General features: G+C 39.8%; 1 protein-coding gene across 5 annotated transcripts in view; it reads left to right on the forward strand.

Moving 5' to 3' along the window:
* CNTN3 (contactin 3) overlaps positions 1-15,235 on the forward strand; it is a 579,340-nt gene that overhangs the window by 485,096 nt on the left and 79,009 nt on the right. The window lies entirely within an intron of this gene.

Genomic DNA, 15,235 nt, shown 5'->3' on the forward strand with positions numbered 1-15,235 from the left:
ATTATTTTGTCATAGAATCCTGTCATATCATTATGTACTACCTTTGCACATTTTCTGATAAAAATGTTTAAGATAGAAAAAAAGAGGAACTTTCTCTCAGAATAAGAATATTGATTTTAACATTATCAAGAGTGTATACCATTGCCTTTTTCATAATTCTTTTTTTTTTTTTAAAGACAAAGCAGAACTCTTATTGCAGTCTGCATATATATTCCTGCATTTATAACTCTGTATTTCCTGGGCTGGAATGTCTTTTCCTTTCAGCCCAGCAAACCTCTACTTATCAAGCAAGGCCCATCTTATTATTACTCACTATGGGAACCCTTTCCCGAGCCCAGTAGGTGAGATTCATAGCTCTTCTGCTTTACGCTTGAGACTTCTTTAGGCCCAACTGTGTCATTTAACACAGCTCTTCGTGCAGGAGGCGATCTCGGCTGGGTTCTCACCTTCTCTATCTTTGTAGCCTAGATCACTGTTCCATACATGTTTATTCATTTTAGCATTCATTTACTTATCAAATATTCATTCCGTTCCTGCTTTATTGACTATGCCAAAGCCTTTGACTCTGTGGATCACAGTAAACTGTGGAAAATTCTGAAAGAGATGGAAATACCAGAACACCTGACCTGCCTCTTGAGAAACCTGTATGCAGGTTAGGAAGCAACAGTAAGAACTGGACATGGAACAACAGACTTGTTCCAAATAGGAAAAGGAGTACGTCAAGGCTGTATATTGTCACCCTGCTTATTTAACTTATATGCAGTCCATGGGGTCGCTGGGAGTCGGACACGACTGAGCGACTTCACTTTCACTTTTCACTTTCATGCATTGGAGAAGGAAATGGCAACCCACTCCAGTGTTCTTGCCTGGAGAATCCCAGGGACGGGGGAGCCTGGTGGGCTGCAGTCTATGGAGTCGCACAGAGTCGGACATGACTGAAGCGACTTAGCAGCAGCAGCAGAGTACATCATGAGAAACGCTGGTCTGGAGCAAGCACAAGCTGGAATCAAAATTGCCAGGAGAAATATCAATAACCTCAGATATGCAGATGACACCACCCTTATGGCAGAAAGTGAAGAGGAACTCAAAAGCCTCTTGAGGAAAGTGAAAGAGGAAAGTGAAAAATTTGGCTTAAAGCTCAACATTCAGAAAACGAAGATCATGGCATCTGGTTCCATCACTTCATGGCAAATAAATGTGGAAACAGTGGACACAGTGTCAGACTTTATTTTTCTGGGCTCCAGATGGTGACTGCAGCCATGAAATTAAAAGACGCTTGCTCCTTGGAAGGAAAGCTATGACCAACCTAGGCAGCATATTAAAAAGCAGAGACATTACTTTGCCAACAAAGGTCTGTCTAGTCAAGGCTATGGTTTTTCCAGTGGTCATGTATGGATGTGAGAGTGGGACTATAAAGAAAGCTGAGCGCTAAAGAACTGATGCTTTTGAACTGTGGTGTTGGAGAAGACTCTTGAAAGTCCCTTGGACTGCAAGGAGATCCAACCAGTGCATTCTAAAGGAGATCAGTTCCTGGGTGTTCATTGGAAGGACTGATGTTGAAGCTGAAACTCCAACACTTTGGCCACCTGATGAGAAGAGGTGACTCATTGGGAAAGACCCTGATGCTGGGAAAGATTAGGGGCAGGAGGAGAAGGGGATGACAGAGGATGAGATGGTTGGATGGCATCACCGACTCTATGAACATGGGTTTGGGTGGACTCTGGGGGTTGGTGATGGACAGGGAAGCCTGGCGTGCTGCAGTTCATTGGGTTGCAAAGAGTCGGACGTGACAGCGACGAACTGAACTAAACTGTTCGCTTTAACTATTGCTGCATAACAAATCACCTTCAAACTTAACAATATAAAACAGCAATCATTTTATTATCTCTTGCAGTTTCCATGGGTCAGGAATTGGGGAAAGGCTTGGCTGGGCATTGTTTATTCAGAGCATCTCACATGGTTGTAGTCAGGCTTGTGCTGGGGCTCCAGTAGCTGAGGGCTGGCTGTGCACTGCTCTCTCTCTGGCCAGCCCATGGCTTCTCTGTGGGCTAGTTTGGGTTCCCTCAAAACATAGCAGCCTCAGGGGAAGCTGAAATATTTAAGGCCAGCAAGAGCTTCAAGAGTGAATTTTTAAGCAAGCAAAAAGTGGAAATCTGATCGCCTAGGCTTCAAAGACACGGAACCTTATTTTCCTTGCATTCCATTGGTTACCAGTGAATTCCCAACCTAACCAAATTCAGAAAGAGGGGAGTTGGACCTTCTATCTTCGTGAGAGAATGGCGAGATTCTAGGAGAGCATTTAGGACGGGAAGTCCTTCTGTGGCCACTTTTAAGAAATGCAGTCTAGCACACCCACCACATGCCTTGCATTGTGCTGGAATGGGAGGAAATAGCAGTGAACCAGACAGATATGGTCCCTTCCTCGTGGTACTTGGAGAAGGAGAGACCACATTTAATAGGGTAAAAATGCAATTATATTAGCCACCAAGGGGGAAAGTTATTTAATTATATAGGAGGTTTCAAGAAAGGCCTCTTTAAGGAAGTAACTATTGGACAAGAACTAAATAGTAAGAAGCAGTGGGTCATGCCAAGATGTGCCATTCATGGAGAGGCACTGATAAAAACAAAAGCCAGGAGATGGGAATGAAATTGAGTTATTTGAGACTGTGTGACTGAAGTGTCATGCACAGAGAGGAAGAATAATGAAATATGAGGTCCCAGAGGTGGGCCAACTCGTTGTAAAAGCCCCCGATGCTGGGAAAGGTTGAAGGCAAAAGGAGAAGGGAGCAGCAGATGATAAAATGGTTAGATAGCATCACCAATTCAATGGATATGAATTTGAGCAAACTCCAGGAGATAGTGGGGGACCAAGGAGCCTGGCGTGCTGCAGTCCATGGGTCACAAAGAGTTGGACACAACTTAGCAACTGAACAACAATAGCACCAGAGATGGGCGGAATCCAGAAATGGGATCCTTGAAGACTGTGATAAAACTGTTAGGAATAATAAGTCATTGGAGATTTTAACCCAGAGGTGTGTCATGCTCTGGTTAAGACCACGCTGGCTATAGTGTGGAGAGTGGGTTGAGGAGAGAAAGAGGGAAAGCACAATGACTCTGGTTAGGAGGCAACGTGGAGTTGTCCAGGCAGTATTTACTAGAGGCTTGATTTCAAATAAAGTGTAGGAATTGGAGAAAAGGTTACTGTGCATATTGTGATCGAGCTGGATACATTTGTACCTCAGATACAAAATTTCTTACCAGACCCTCAGGTTTTACTGGTAGTTGTGCATGAACTAAATGCACCCCCTGCAACCATTAGATTGTAAGCCTCTAAAGAGTGGGGGCCAGTCCTTACTCCTCGGTGAGTTTTTCAGAAAACTGTGTTGTAAGTGCTCAACAAGTATTTGTTGAAATTAATTTTATTCTTTTTTTTTGGATAGTTTCCCATATCTTAAAAGAACCTATAAGTTTCTTATTTAATTTATTGCAACAATTTCTTAGAAATGGATAAAATTGATTTTTTTATAGATTTATACTTGAAGCTTCCTATTAAAATATGAAAAGTGCTGTATTTTAGTTTATTCTTCCCCCTCTTGAAGCCCATAATAGAAAGAGGGGTGGAATGGATAGGATGGTTGAATGAATGATTAGGTGAGCTGGCATTGCACGTCTATAGAAAAAGGAATAAGCATGTGGACTGGCACTGATGGTTGCTGCCTCCTACATTCTTATGCTGGAAAGGAGTTATTCATAATTTATAATCTATTATATAAATTCTTTATAATCTGTTATATAAGTTCTAATCAGTTGGTACCCAGAGTTACATTTCTTACTGCCTAACAAATTTTTTAAAATTTTGAAAAATCATTTTGTACTTTTACCTGTTTCTCATTTACTGGTATTATTTGCAATGTTTTATCTTAATGTAGACCACATTAATATCTTAATGTAGACTTAATTGCTAAAGCAGTTTTTGTTTTGGGGCACGAGAGTGTTTGACCCTTTGTGAGTCTTGTAATTCTGAGAAAAAAATCTGTAATTGAGGTTGAATATATATAATCTGTCTTGTTTTGAAGAAATCATTTTCTTACCTTTTACATTCAAATGCTAAAGAAGGAAGCCCCTTTAACTTGAAGATTGTACTATGTACTTAATTTTCTGCAGTATTTCTCAATTCACATAATTGGTAAAATTGTTTTTAAAGCTTGATATAAAGTATGTTTTTCTAGTTTAGGTTCTTGAAACACCTTATATCTCACTAAATTTATTATTTGCTTATGACTCTACTGATTTAATAACTTTATATTTTCTAGTTAATTTCATTTCCTGACATCATGCCTCATTCTGAAGAGTTTGAGGATAGTTTATCAAAGTAGTCACAAAGTGAACATTGAGGAGAAAAATCATGCCAGAGTTCCAATTTTCTAGAACACAGGTTTCATCAAGACAGGATAAATTCTTCCCAGTAAATCCTTTTTGCTTATCACAGAGCATGGTCCATAGTCCACATTCATTAAATACTTACAGAATGAATGTCTGAGGTTGGTGTACAAAACATATGCCAGCAGATTAATTCATTTAGTTGAGATCCACAGTGTTGACTCAGAGCTTTTAACAAATGAGCAAAGAATAGTACTGCTAATAACAGAATCCATGCTGTCTGTAATATTGAATGAAGCCATTTGATGAGGAGATATGCAGCTATTCCTAGGCAAAAATATGCAAATGGATATGTCCAAAGTCAGTGGATTGTGATGGAGATAACATTGAGTAATATATAAATTAATGTCCTTAAGATGAAATATGACTTGAAAAGTTTTTTTTGTTCTTTCCCAAAATCCAAGGGTAACCTTGAGTTTTAAGGCTTAATACTCTTAAGGAATAGATAGCCATTATTTTTAGCTAATTTTCCATGAAGCTTATTTCTCACATGTATGTTTTAATAAGCTTGAAAACAGAAGGTTATGTTCAGTGTCAAGAGTCTTGGAGAAAGAGAAGGTGCTGCTGTGAAAATGCAGTCAAATGCTGAGTCAGTTGGACTAACATTAAAGTTTATATCATCTCATCAAGGGTTGGTGGATTACCAGATACTGTGTCGAAATAGATGATGATGATTAAACCTCTGTGTGAAGGAGGGAAAAGCAAGTTCAGGTTATTGGGGCTGAGATTCTTCTCTCAGAAAACTTTGCAACCCACTCCAGTGTGTGGATGAACGTGGGATCTAAGACTCTCCCTTCTGTGTAATATCAGTACTCTCTTTTGTGCAAAATAATTTATAAGTAGCCAGTAATCAAATGTACATAGTCATTATAAAAAGAAAAGCTCAATAAGGCACAGCGTAAAAGACTCACACAGAAACATCTAAAGCAGAGACATTCTAAATACACCCGTCTCATCAGATGAGCTGAATTTCTACCAAGAGTTGCTAACCTGGTGTCCACAGAAGCATAAATGATGCATCCTGAATTGTATCAGATCTGTTGTTATTACTATAGTTGTTTATGTGTGTGTGTTTTCTGCAGATGGAGTCCTCAGATTTTTCAAATATTCAAAGAACTTTGTGTCCCAGGTAAACACTGCATAAAGTTCTAAATGAGCCACTTAAACTTTAATGGACATCTCTAAAACAGGATGACTTTAGAATTGGAATAGTAGGGTCACTCAATTTGTGGAAAAACCTCATCCTCTCTATGTAGAAAACTGTCTCTGAACCCTTCACATTGGTTAAGACAAAATTTTATTCAACAGGTACTACGTGCATAGCACTGACTTTTAGTAACTTGTACGTTTTAGGGATTTGGGCACTCTAGCTGAGAAGCAATTCAAAGATATTGAACAAATTGTTAAATAAGCTGTAAGAACTGATTTAGGAATGGACAGGAATTGAATGGCTCCAGGAATCCTGCATTGCAACATCTTGTCATAGCAAGTGCTGAAATGAGTGAACTAATCATTATTTTCATCCTTATGTTACAAATCAAAGTCTGAAGTGGGTGAGTCCAAAGGACAGAGCCTACATTACTGTTTTTCAAAGTGTATCCCCAAATTAGTAGCACCAGAACCATCTGGGAAATTAGAAATGTAACTCCTTGGCCCTTAATCTGGCAGTGGGCTCAGGAGGGATTACTTGAAAGACCAAGTCCTCCAGGTGAATGGTACAAAATTAAGTTTGATATGGGCACAATAAAGGACAGAAACAGTATGGATCTAATAGAAGCAGAAGATATTAAAAAGAAGTGGCAAGAATACACAGAACTGTACAAAAAAGATCTTCATGACTCAGATAATCATGATGGTGTGATCACTCACCTAGAGCCAGACATTGTGGCATGTGACGTCAAGTGGGCCTTAGGAAGCATCACTACAAACAAAGCTAGTGGAAGTGATGGAATTCCACTTGAGCTGTTTCAAATCCTGAAAGATGATGCTGTGAAAGGGCTGCACTCAATATGCCAGCAAGTTTGGAAAACTCAGCAGTGGGCACAGGACTGGAAAAGGTCAGTTTTCATTCCAATCCCAAAGAATGCTCAAACTACCACACAATTGCACTCATCTCATACACTAGCAAAGTAATGCTCAAAATTCTGTAAGCTAGGCTTCAACAGTACACAAACCAAGAACTTCCAGATGTTCAAGCTAGATTTAGAAAAAGCAGAAGAACCAGAGATGAAATTCCAAAATCTGTCAGATCATAGAAAAAGCGAGAGAATTCCAAAAAAACATCTACTTCTGCTTAATTGACTCTGCTAAAACCTTTTACTGTGTGGATCACAGGAAACTGTGGAAAAATCTTAAGGAGACAGGAATACCAGAAACCTCTGCCTCATGAGAAACCTGTATGCAGGTCAAGAAGTGACAGTTAGAACCGGACATGGAACATCAGACTGGTTCCAAATTGGGAATGAGTATGTCAAGGCTCTCTATTGTCACCCTGCTTATTTAACTTATGTGCAGAGTACATCATGCAAAATCACAGGCTGGATGATGTACATACTGGAATCAAGATTGCCAGAAGATGTATCAGTAACCTCAGATATGCAGATGACACCATCCTTATGGCAGAAAACAGAGAGGAACTTTTCATCAAACAAAGACCTCTTGATGAAAGTGAAAGAGGAGAGTGACAAACGAAGATCATGACATCCAGTCCCATCACTGCATGGAAAATAGATAGGGAAATAATGGAAACAGTGACAGACTTTATTTTCTTGGGCTCCAAAACTTCTGTAGATGGTGACTGCAGTCATGAAATTAAAAGACACTTGCTCCTTGGAAGAAAAGCTATGACAAACCTAGACAGCATATTAAAAAGAAGAGACATTACTTTGCAAACAAATGTCTCTATAGTCAAAGCTATGATTTTTCCAGTAGTCATGTATGGATGTGAGAGTTGGATCATAAAGAAAGCTGAGGGCCAAAGAATTGATGCTTTTGAATTATGGTGTTGGAGAAGACTCTTGACAGTCCCTTGGACTGGGGTTTCCTAAAGGAAATCAGTCCTGAATATTCATTGGAAAGACTGATGTTGAAGCTGAAGCTCCCATTTTTTTGCCACCTGGTGTAAAGAACTGACTCATTGGAAAAGATCCTGATGCTTGGAAAGATTGAAGGCAGGAAGGAAAGGAGAAAACAGATTATAAGATGGCTGTATGGCATCACTGACTCAATGGCCTTAGTTTGAGCAAGCTCCAGGAGACTGTGAAGGCAGGGAGCCTGGCATGCTGCAGTCCATGGGGTCAAAAAGAGTCAGACATGACTGAACAACTGAACAACAACAAAAGTTTGAGAAGGTGAAACTTTTCCTGGGTGACTCGGTGATAAGGAATCTACCATTGTAGGAAACACGTTCGATCCGTGGTTTGAGAAGATACCCTGGATTAGGAAATGGCAACCCACTCCATTATTCTTGCCTGGAAAATCCCATGGACAGGGAAGTCTGGCAGGCTGCAGTTCACAGGGTGGCAAAAAGTCTGACACGACTGAGCATGCACACAAAGTTTGAGAAACGCTGTAGCCCTGTGTTCCATATTTCCCCTTTGGCTAGGATAGGATGAGGACCTTAACTCATATTCCTACCAAGACCGCATACAACAGTGGAAGAGAATTCTCCGAAGAAAGATCAATGTTGGCTACTTAGGAAAGCGAAATAGACTCTGGGCAACCAAAAATGCCCAGTACCTTCCACATTCCTTGAGTCAATGACATTTCTCTTTTGCATACACGGTATCTTGCTTCTATAGTTATTGTTGAAAGTGGGCTCCATTCCAGGACTGCTCATCTCTAGAAAAAGAGCATTCATTTGGATAACACTTGTGTCTCTCCTCAACACCTCCCCAGAGAAACCATCTGACTCCTAAAATTGGGTGGAAGACCTTGAGATTGTAGCTAAGACATCTTCCTTCTTTCTCTGTTGGTCCGCTGCCTGTAGAGAATAAATATATTCTGCTGTTCTCTTTACTGTACAGGAATGGGGATTGCCCTCACAGGGAGGATCTGTGCTCATGTACCTGTGCCAGGAAGTCTCACTTCTGTTCAGTTGCTCAGTCGTGTCCGACTCTTTGCGATCCCATGAATCGCAGCACACCAGGCCTTCCTGTCCATCACCAACTCCCAGAGTTCATTCAAACTCATGTCCATCGAGTCGGTGATGCCATCCAGACATCTCATCCTCTGTCGTCCCCTTCTCCTCCTGCCCCCAATCCCTCCCAGCATCAGAGTCTTTTCCAATGAGTCAACTCTTCACATGAGGTGGCCAAAGTATTGGAGTTTCAACTTTAGCATCAGACCGTCCAAAGAATACCCAGGACTGAACTCCTTTAGAATGGACTGGTTGGATCTCCTTGCAGTCCAAGGGACTCTCAAGAGTCTTCTCCAACACCACAGTTCAGTATACTAACGCATATATATGGAATTTAGGAAGATGGTAACAATAACCCAGTGTACGAGACAGCAAAAGAGACACTGATGTATAGAACAGTCTTATGGACTCTGTGGGAGAGGGAGAGGGTGGGAAGATTTGGGAGAATGACATTGAAACATGTAAAATATCATGTAAGAAATGAGTTGCCAGTCCAGGTTCGATACACGATACTGGATGCTTGGGGCTAGTGCACTGGGACGACCCAGAGGGATGGTATGGGGAGGGAGGAGGGAGGAGGGTTCAGGATGGGGAACACATGTATACCTGTGGTGGATTCATTTTGATATTTGGCAAAACTAATACAATTATGTAAAGTTTAAAAATAAAATAAAATTAAGAAAAATAAAAAATAAAAAACATTAAATAAAAATGCTGGTAAGAAAAGCATGGGCTAGCATGATAAGCGTGAAAAAATAAAGCTGTTGTTTCTTAAAAAAAAAAAAAAACACCACAGCTCAAAAGCATCAATTCTTCGGCGCTCAGCTTTCTTCACAGTCCAACTCTCACATCCATACATGACCACTGGAAAAACCATAGCCTTTACTAGACGGACCTTTGTTGGCAAAGTAATGTCTCTGCTTTTTAATATGCTATCTAGGTTGGTCATAACTTTTCTTCCAAGGAGTAAGTGTCTTTTAATTTCATGGCTGCAATCATCATCTGCAGTGATTTTGGAGCCCAAATAAATAAAGTCAACCACAGTGTCCACTGTTTCCGCATTTATTTGCCATGAAGTGATGGGACCAGATGCCATGATCTTCATTTCTGAATGTTGAGCTTTAAGCCAACTTTTTCACTCTCCTCTTTCACTTTCATCAAGAGCCTTTTTAGTTCCTCTTCACTTTCTGCCATAAGGGTGGTGTCACCTGCATATCAGGTTATTGATATTTCTCCCAGCAATCTTGATTCCAGCTTGTGCTTCATCCAGTCCACCGTTTCTCATGATATACTCTGCATATAAGTTAAATAAGCAGGGTGACAATATACAGCCTTGACATACTCCTTTTCCTATTTGGAACCAGTCTGTTGTTCCATGTCCAGTTCTAACTGTTGCTTCCTGATCTGCATATAGGTTTCCCAAGAGGCAGGTCAGGTGGTCTGGTATTTCCATCTCTTTCAGAATTTTCCACAGTTTATTGTGATCCACAGAGTCGAAGGCTTTGGCATAGTCAATAAAGCAGGAATAGATGTTTTTCTGGAACTCTTCCTTTTCCCATGATCCAGCGGATGTTGGCATCCAGCTGCTTCCTCTGCCTTTTCTAAAACCAGCTTGAACATCTGGAAGTTCATGGTTCACATATTGCTGAAGCCTGGTTTGGAGAATTTTGAGCATTACTTTACTAGTGTGTGAGATGAGTGCAATTGTGCGTAGTTTGAGCATTCTTTGGCATTGCCTTTCTTTGGGATTGGAATGAAAACTGACCTTTTCCAGTCCTGTGGCCACTGCTGAGTTTTCCAAATTTGCTGGCATATTGAGTGCAGCACTTTCACAGCATCATTGTTGAGGATTTGAAATAGCTCCACTGGAATTCCATCACCTCCACTAGCTTTGTTCGTAGTGATGCTTTCTAAGGCCCACTTGACTTCACATTCCAGGATGTCTGGCTCTAGGTCAGTGATCACACCATCATGATTATCTGGGTCATGAAAATCTTTTTTGTACATTTCTCCTGTGTATTCTTGCCACCTCTTCTTAATATCTTCTGCTTCTGTTAGGTCCATACCATTTTTGTTAATTCTGGGGTGAGGTGTCAAGAAACCACAGCCACTCACTTAAGCAGTTTTGAACTACCTTTTCCTGTAATACAGCTGACATTGTGATTTGCATTGATTTGATTCATGACTCTCTGTTTCAGGCAGAGAGGAACAGTGTCAAGTATGAGGCCCCTTTGAATGTTATTAAATATTCTTTATGAGGTTTTCTTTAAATACATGAGCCATCAGAGAATTGTTGATTTGTCATGTTTGTTTGTTTTACTAACTCATTCATCTGAGTATTTGTAATTTTTGCAGATTTATTGTATGAGAATTTAAATGTTTCAAATGGGTTGTTGCTGAGGCTTCATGAATTACTTAAATAGTTTTATATATTCATTCAAACTGGAAATCTCTTTTTAGGGGCCTTTTGTTCTATAGATGTGAGTCTACTTTAGGAGTAAAACCGTTGTCTGTGTCATAACAATAAATTTAGCTCCAGATATATTTGTTATGATAGATACACATTTGGAAAAGTTTTATAAATGTAATGAAAATGTTCTTTTTTTGTTGGTTCTCTTCTTATGACTATGGGTAAGTATTAATGTGAGAAATGCATATTTATTTTGGCTACAGAGTCGGGCCACACTGTATTATTTCTTTAGGACTTCAGGTGCCTGTTCCATGTAACCTGTGTATCCAACAGAGTAACAGAGCTGCATATTATTAGCCTGGTACTTACTCAAAGAATGGATAATTAACTGCTGAGTCTTCTCTACTCTGTCTCTCTTTTCCTTGGAGACTTTCTCATCAATAAATCACTAAACTAACACTGTTGAATTCATAAGATGAAAGCTCCAAATGGTATAGCTAAAAGGATGAAAATGCTAATATTATTTTCCTAAATACTATTTGTAGGTTATCTTTGAACTCAGTGGAGAGACGTTATTTACCAAGCATACGGGAGTGAGATTGGTTGTAAATGAAAACATACGCTATATGCTCTTTGTCTTTGACATTTATTTTCTCATGCATTTTCATCAATTTATATTTGCTTTTCTTAAATGTCATTATTTATCCTGTAGTATATGCATCATGAGTACTTTTTTCTTATTGCTAATTGTAAGCATCCGTCTCTTACAATATGTACTCAGAAAGTGAAGTCCAAAATAGCCTTGTTATTTTCTATAGAGCGGTTTAATCATTACAGTCTCATGTGATCTCATCTCCACTGAGATGAGGTTCCTGAGAAAACATAGAGTTGCCGTGTGTTTGTTAAAATTCAAGTTGAATAAATTACTGTAATATTCAGAACATAGGCGGGGGGAAAACAATGTTTTCCTGCCTTGCATACATAATGCTCCATACTTCTTCCATTCTGATACATAGTGTGTTTTTATGCTAAAATGTCGTCATATAGTACAGGTCAGTGTTGCATAGACAGCAGTCTACTTTCTGAGCAAACAGAGTTTCTTAACAGCCATAAATTTAATGCTATCACTGAATTACAGAATGGACCCATTAGAGCAGTGTAGAGCCATTAAGTTTCCTTATTCCAAACTAACCATCGACTGCATGAAGTTAAGTGAAATACTTAACCTCTTTTACTACAAAAGGAAAAACCAGTAAAAGGTTTCATATAAAGGTATATCGTAAAACTGATCGAGGGGATAAAATTCCACAGTGATTAAAATTACACATTTCTCAAATCAGCCCAGAGTACCACATTTCTGAATTTCAGTCTCATAAATCTTCATTAAACTTTTTGTGCCAAGACTAGAGTCACTCATGGTTATCTACCTTTTCAGCTCTACCCATTTGCAGAAAATCGTGTTCCCAGAAAGCACAGAAAGCAATTTCATTTATAGTGAAGTGGTATAAAATTTTCACTTCGAATCTCTGTAGGGAAGCACGGGTTATTGAAGGTTTTCTGTTGAGAAACAATTACTTTATCCATTTACTGAATATTGTTTATTTTTATGTTGTGTGAAATGCCCTGTGGGCCTCTTAGAATTGACTGGAAGAACCAATTGACGAAGAAAATATCCAATTAGCTCAAAATTTTACAATGTACAGAGTTTGCATTCTTTGAGCGTCAGTATGTTTGTTTTGGAGTTTTTGTGCAATTCCCGAGGTACCAGCCTTGCCTTTTAAACTGTTACTTATCTTAACGTAGCCATGAGTCTAGGCCTGCTTGTTTAGAGTTATTAAACCTCATGCACTAAAGGATTTCTAGTTCTTCCAACAGTAAATAGTTCTTTATTTGTGGTCAAAGGTTGACAGTTACACTAGTTTATAGCTTGAGAAGATATCTGAAATTGCCTATCTCTGCTCTGTGGTACCCAAATGGAGAAGTGCTATGCTTAAGTTGAATATTTGTTCAGGCGACAGTAGACATCTTTACTTTGTTTTATCGCTTACAAATCTCAGAAGTTGATTGCCCACCTCCTGGAGATTCCAGTTCTATTTCTATCCTCCAACTCAGAACAGATAAGGTTGCCTCAGCCTTTCAATGTCTTCAGGACCTTCTGATACCATATTTCTGACATCAACTTGTTTTTTTTTGCTTGCCTGTTTGTTTTGTTTTGTTTTAAATATGAAAATGTCCAGCAAACCTCCACTTTCTTTTTAAAGCAGTGGGAGGGAAAATTTAATGAGTGAAGCTGTGGATCAAGGACTGTCTTCTTTGGGGATCTTGGTCAAAAGTTTAACAAGTACATTAGTAACCAGAATCAGTCAGGAACATTGCCCGGGTTTATTCATTTATTCTCATTCCTTCTTCCTCTGAGACATTTCTCCATCAGTGTTCTCTCTTTCCCCACCCCCCGCCCCATTTCTCTTCCCCTTATTTTCAGTCCTTCCCCCTTGATTAGCATCTTGCTTAATAGTACAAATGCATTTTCAGTCCTCTTAACTTAGGAGTTGTTGAATTCTCTTCACCCAGCCCTCTACTGCTTCATCTTTCCTTTTCCACATATATATGTATGTACATATGTATAGTTGTGTATATATACCCACGCACATTTAAGAGAGCGTCAGAAGATGAGATGGTTGAATGGTATAAGCAATGCAAAGAACATACTCCACGAGATAGTGAGGGACAGGGAGGCCTGGCATGCTGCAGTCCATGGGGTCGCAAAGAGTCGGAGATGACTGGGCAACAGAGCAACAACAATATAACATATATATTTATATAGAGAAAAAACATGCATATGTGCATATATACATAAATATATGTGTGTATAAAAGTGCACACTTTCTGAACTTCAGTTCAGTCGATCAGTCGTGTCCGACTCTTTGCGGACCATGAATCGCAGCACGCCAGGCCTCCCTGTCCATCACCAACTCCAAGAGTTCACCCAAACTCATGTCCATCAAGTCGGTGATGCCATCCAGACATCTCATCCTCCGTCGTCCCCTTCTCCTCCTGCCCCCAATCCCTCCCAGCATCAGAGTCTTTTCCAATGAGTCAACTCTTCACATGAGGTGGCCAAAGGACTGGAGTTTCAGCTTTAGCATCAGTCCTTCCAAAGAAATCCCAGGGCTGATCTCCTTCAGAATGGACTTGTTGGATCTCCTTGCGGTCCAAGGGACTCTCAAGAGTCTTCTCCAACACCACAGTTCAAAAGCATCAATTCTTTGGCGCTCAGCCTTCTTCACAGTCCAACTCTCACATCCATACATGACCACAGGAAAAACCATACCCTTGACTAGATGGACCTTTGTTGGCAAAGTAATGTCTCTGCTTTTGAATATGCTATCTAGGTTGGTCATAACTTTCCTTCCAAGGAGTAAGCGTCTTTTAATTTCATGGCTGCAGTCACCATCTGCAGTGATTTTGGAGCCCCCAAAAATAAAGTCTGACACTGTTTCCACTGTTTCCCCCTCTATTTCTCATGAAGTGTTGGGACCAGATGCCATGATCTTCATTTTCTGAATGTTGAGCTTTAAGCCAACTTTTTCACTCTCCTCTTTCACTTTCATCAAGAGGCTTTTGAGTTCCTCTTCACTTTCTGCCATAAGGGTGGTGTCATCTGCATATCTGAGGTTATTGATATTTCTCCTGGCTGTCTTGATTCCAGCTTATGCTTCCTCCAGCCCAGCGTTTCTCATGATGTACTCTGCATACAAGTTAAATAAGCAGGGTGACAATATACAGCCTTGACAAACTCCTTTTCCTATTTGGAACCAGTCTGTTGTTCCATGTCCAGTTCTAACTGTTGCTTCCTGGCATGCATACAGGTTTCTCAAGAGGCATGTCAGGTGGTCTGGTATTCCCATCTCAGAATTTTCAACAGTTTATTGTGATCCACACAGTCAAAGGCTTTGGCATAGTCAATAAAGCAGAAATAGATGCTTTTCTGGAACTCTCTTCCTTTTTCCATTTTCCAGCAGATGTTGGCAATTTGATCTCTGAACTTACTTCCTTGTAATTTGTAAACTTCTCAGTGCCTTGAATCCTGCCTTCACTAATCCTCTCCTCTACACTGACTCTCTAAAAGAACATAATCATTTATTCATTCAGCAAGCTTTATATTTGAGCATCTCTCTATACCAGAAATAATTCAAGGCTCTAGGAATTTAGTGATGAAAAATCCTGATACTATCCACTCTGTGCTT

Source organism: Bos mutus, chromosome 22 (genome assembly GCF_027580195.1).
Source record: "Bos mutus isolate GX-2022 chromosome 22, NWIPB_WYAK_1.1, whole genome shotgun sequence".
NCBI lineage: Eukaryota > Metazoa > Chordata > Mammalia > Artiodactyla > Bovidae > Bos > Bos mutus.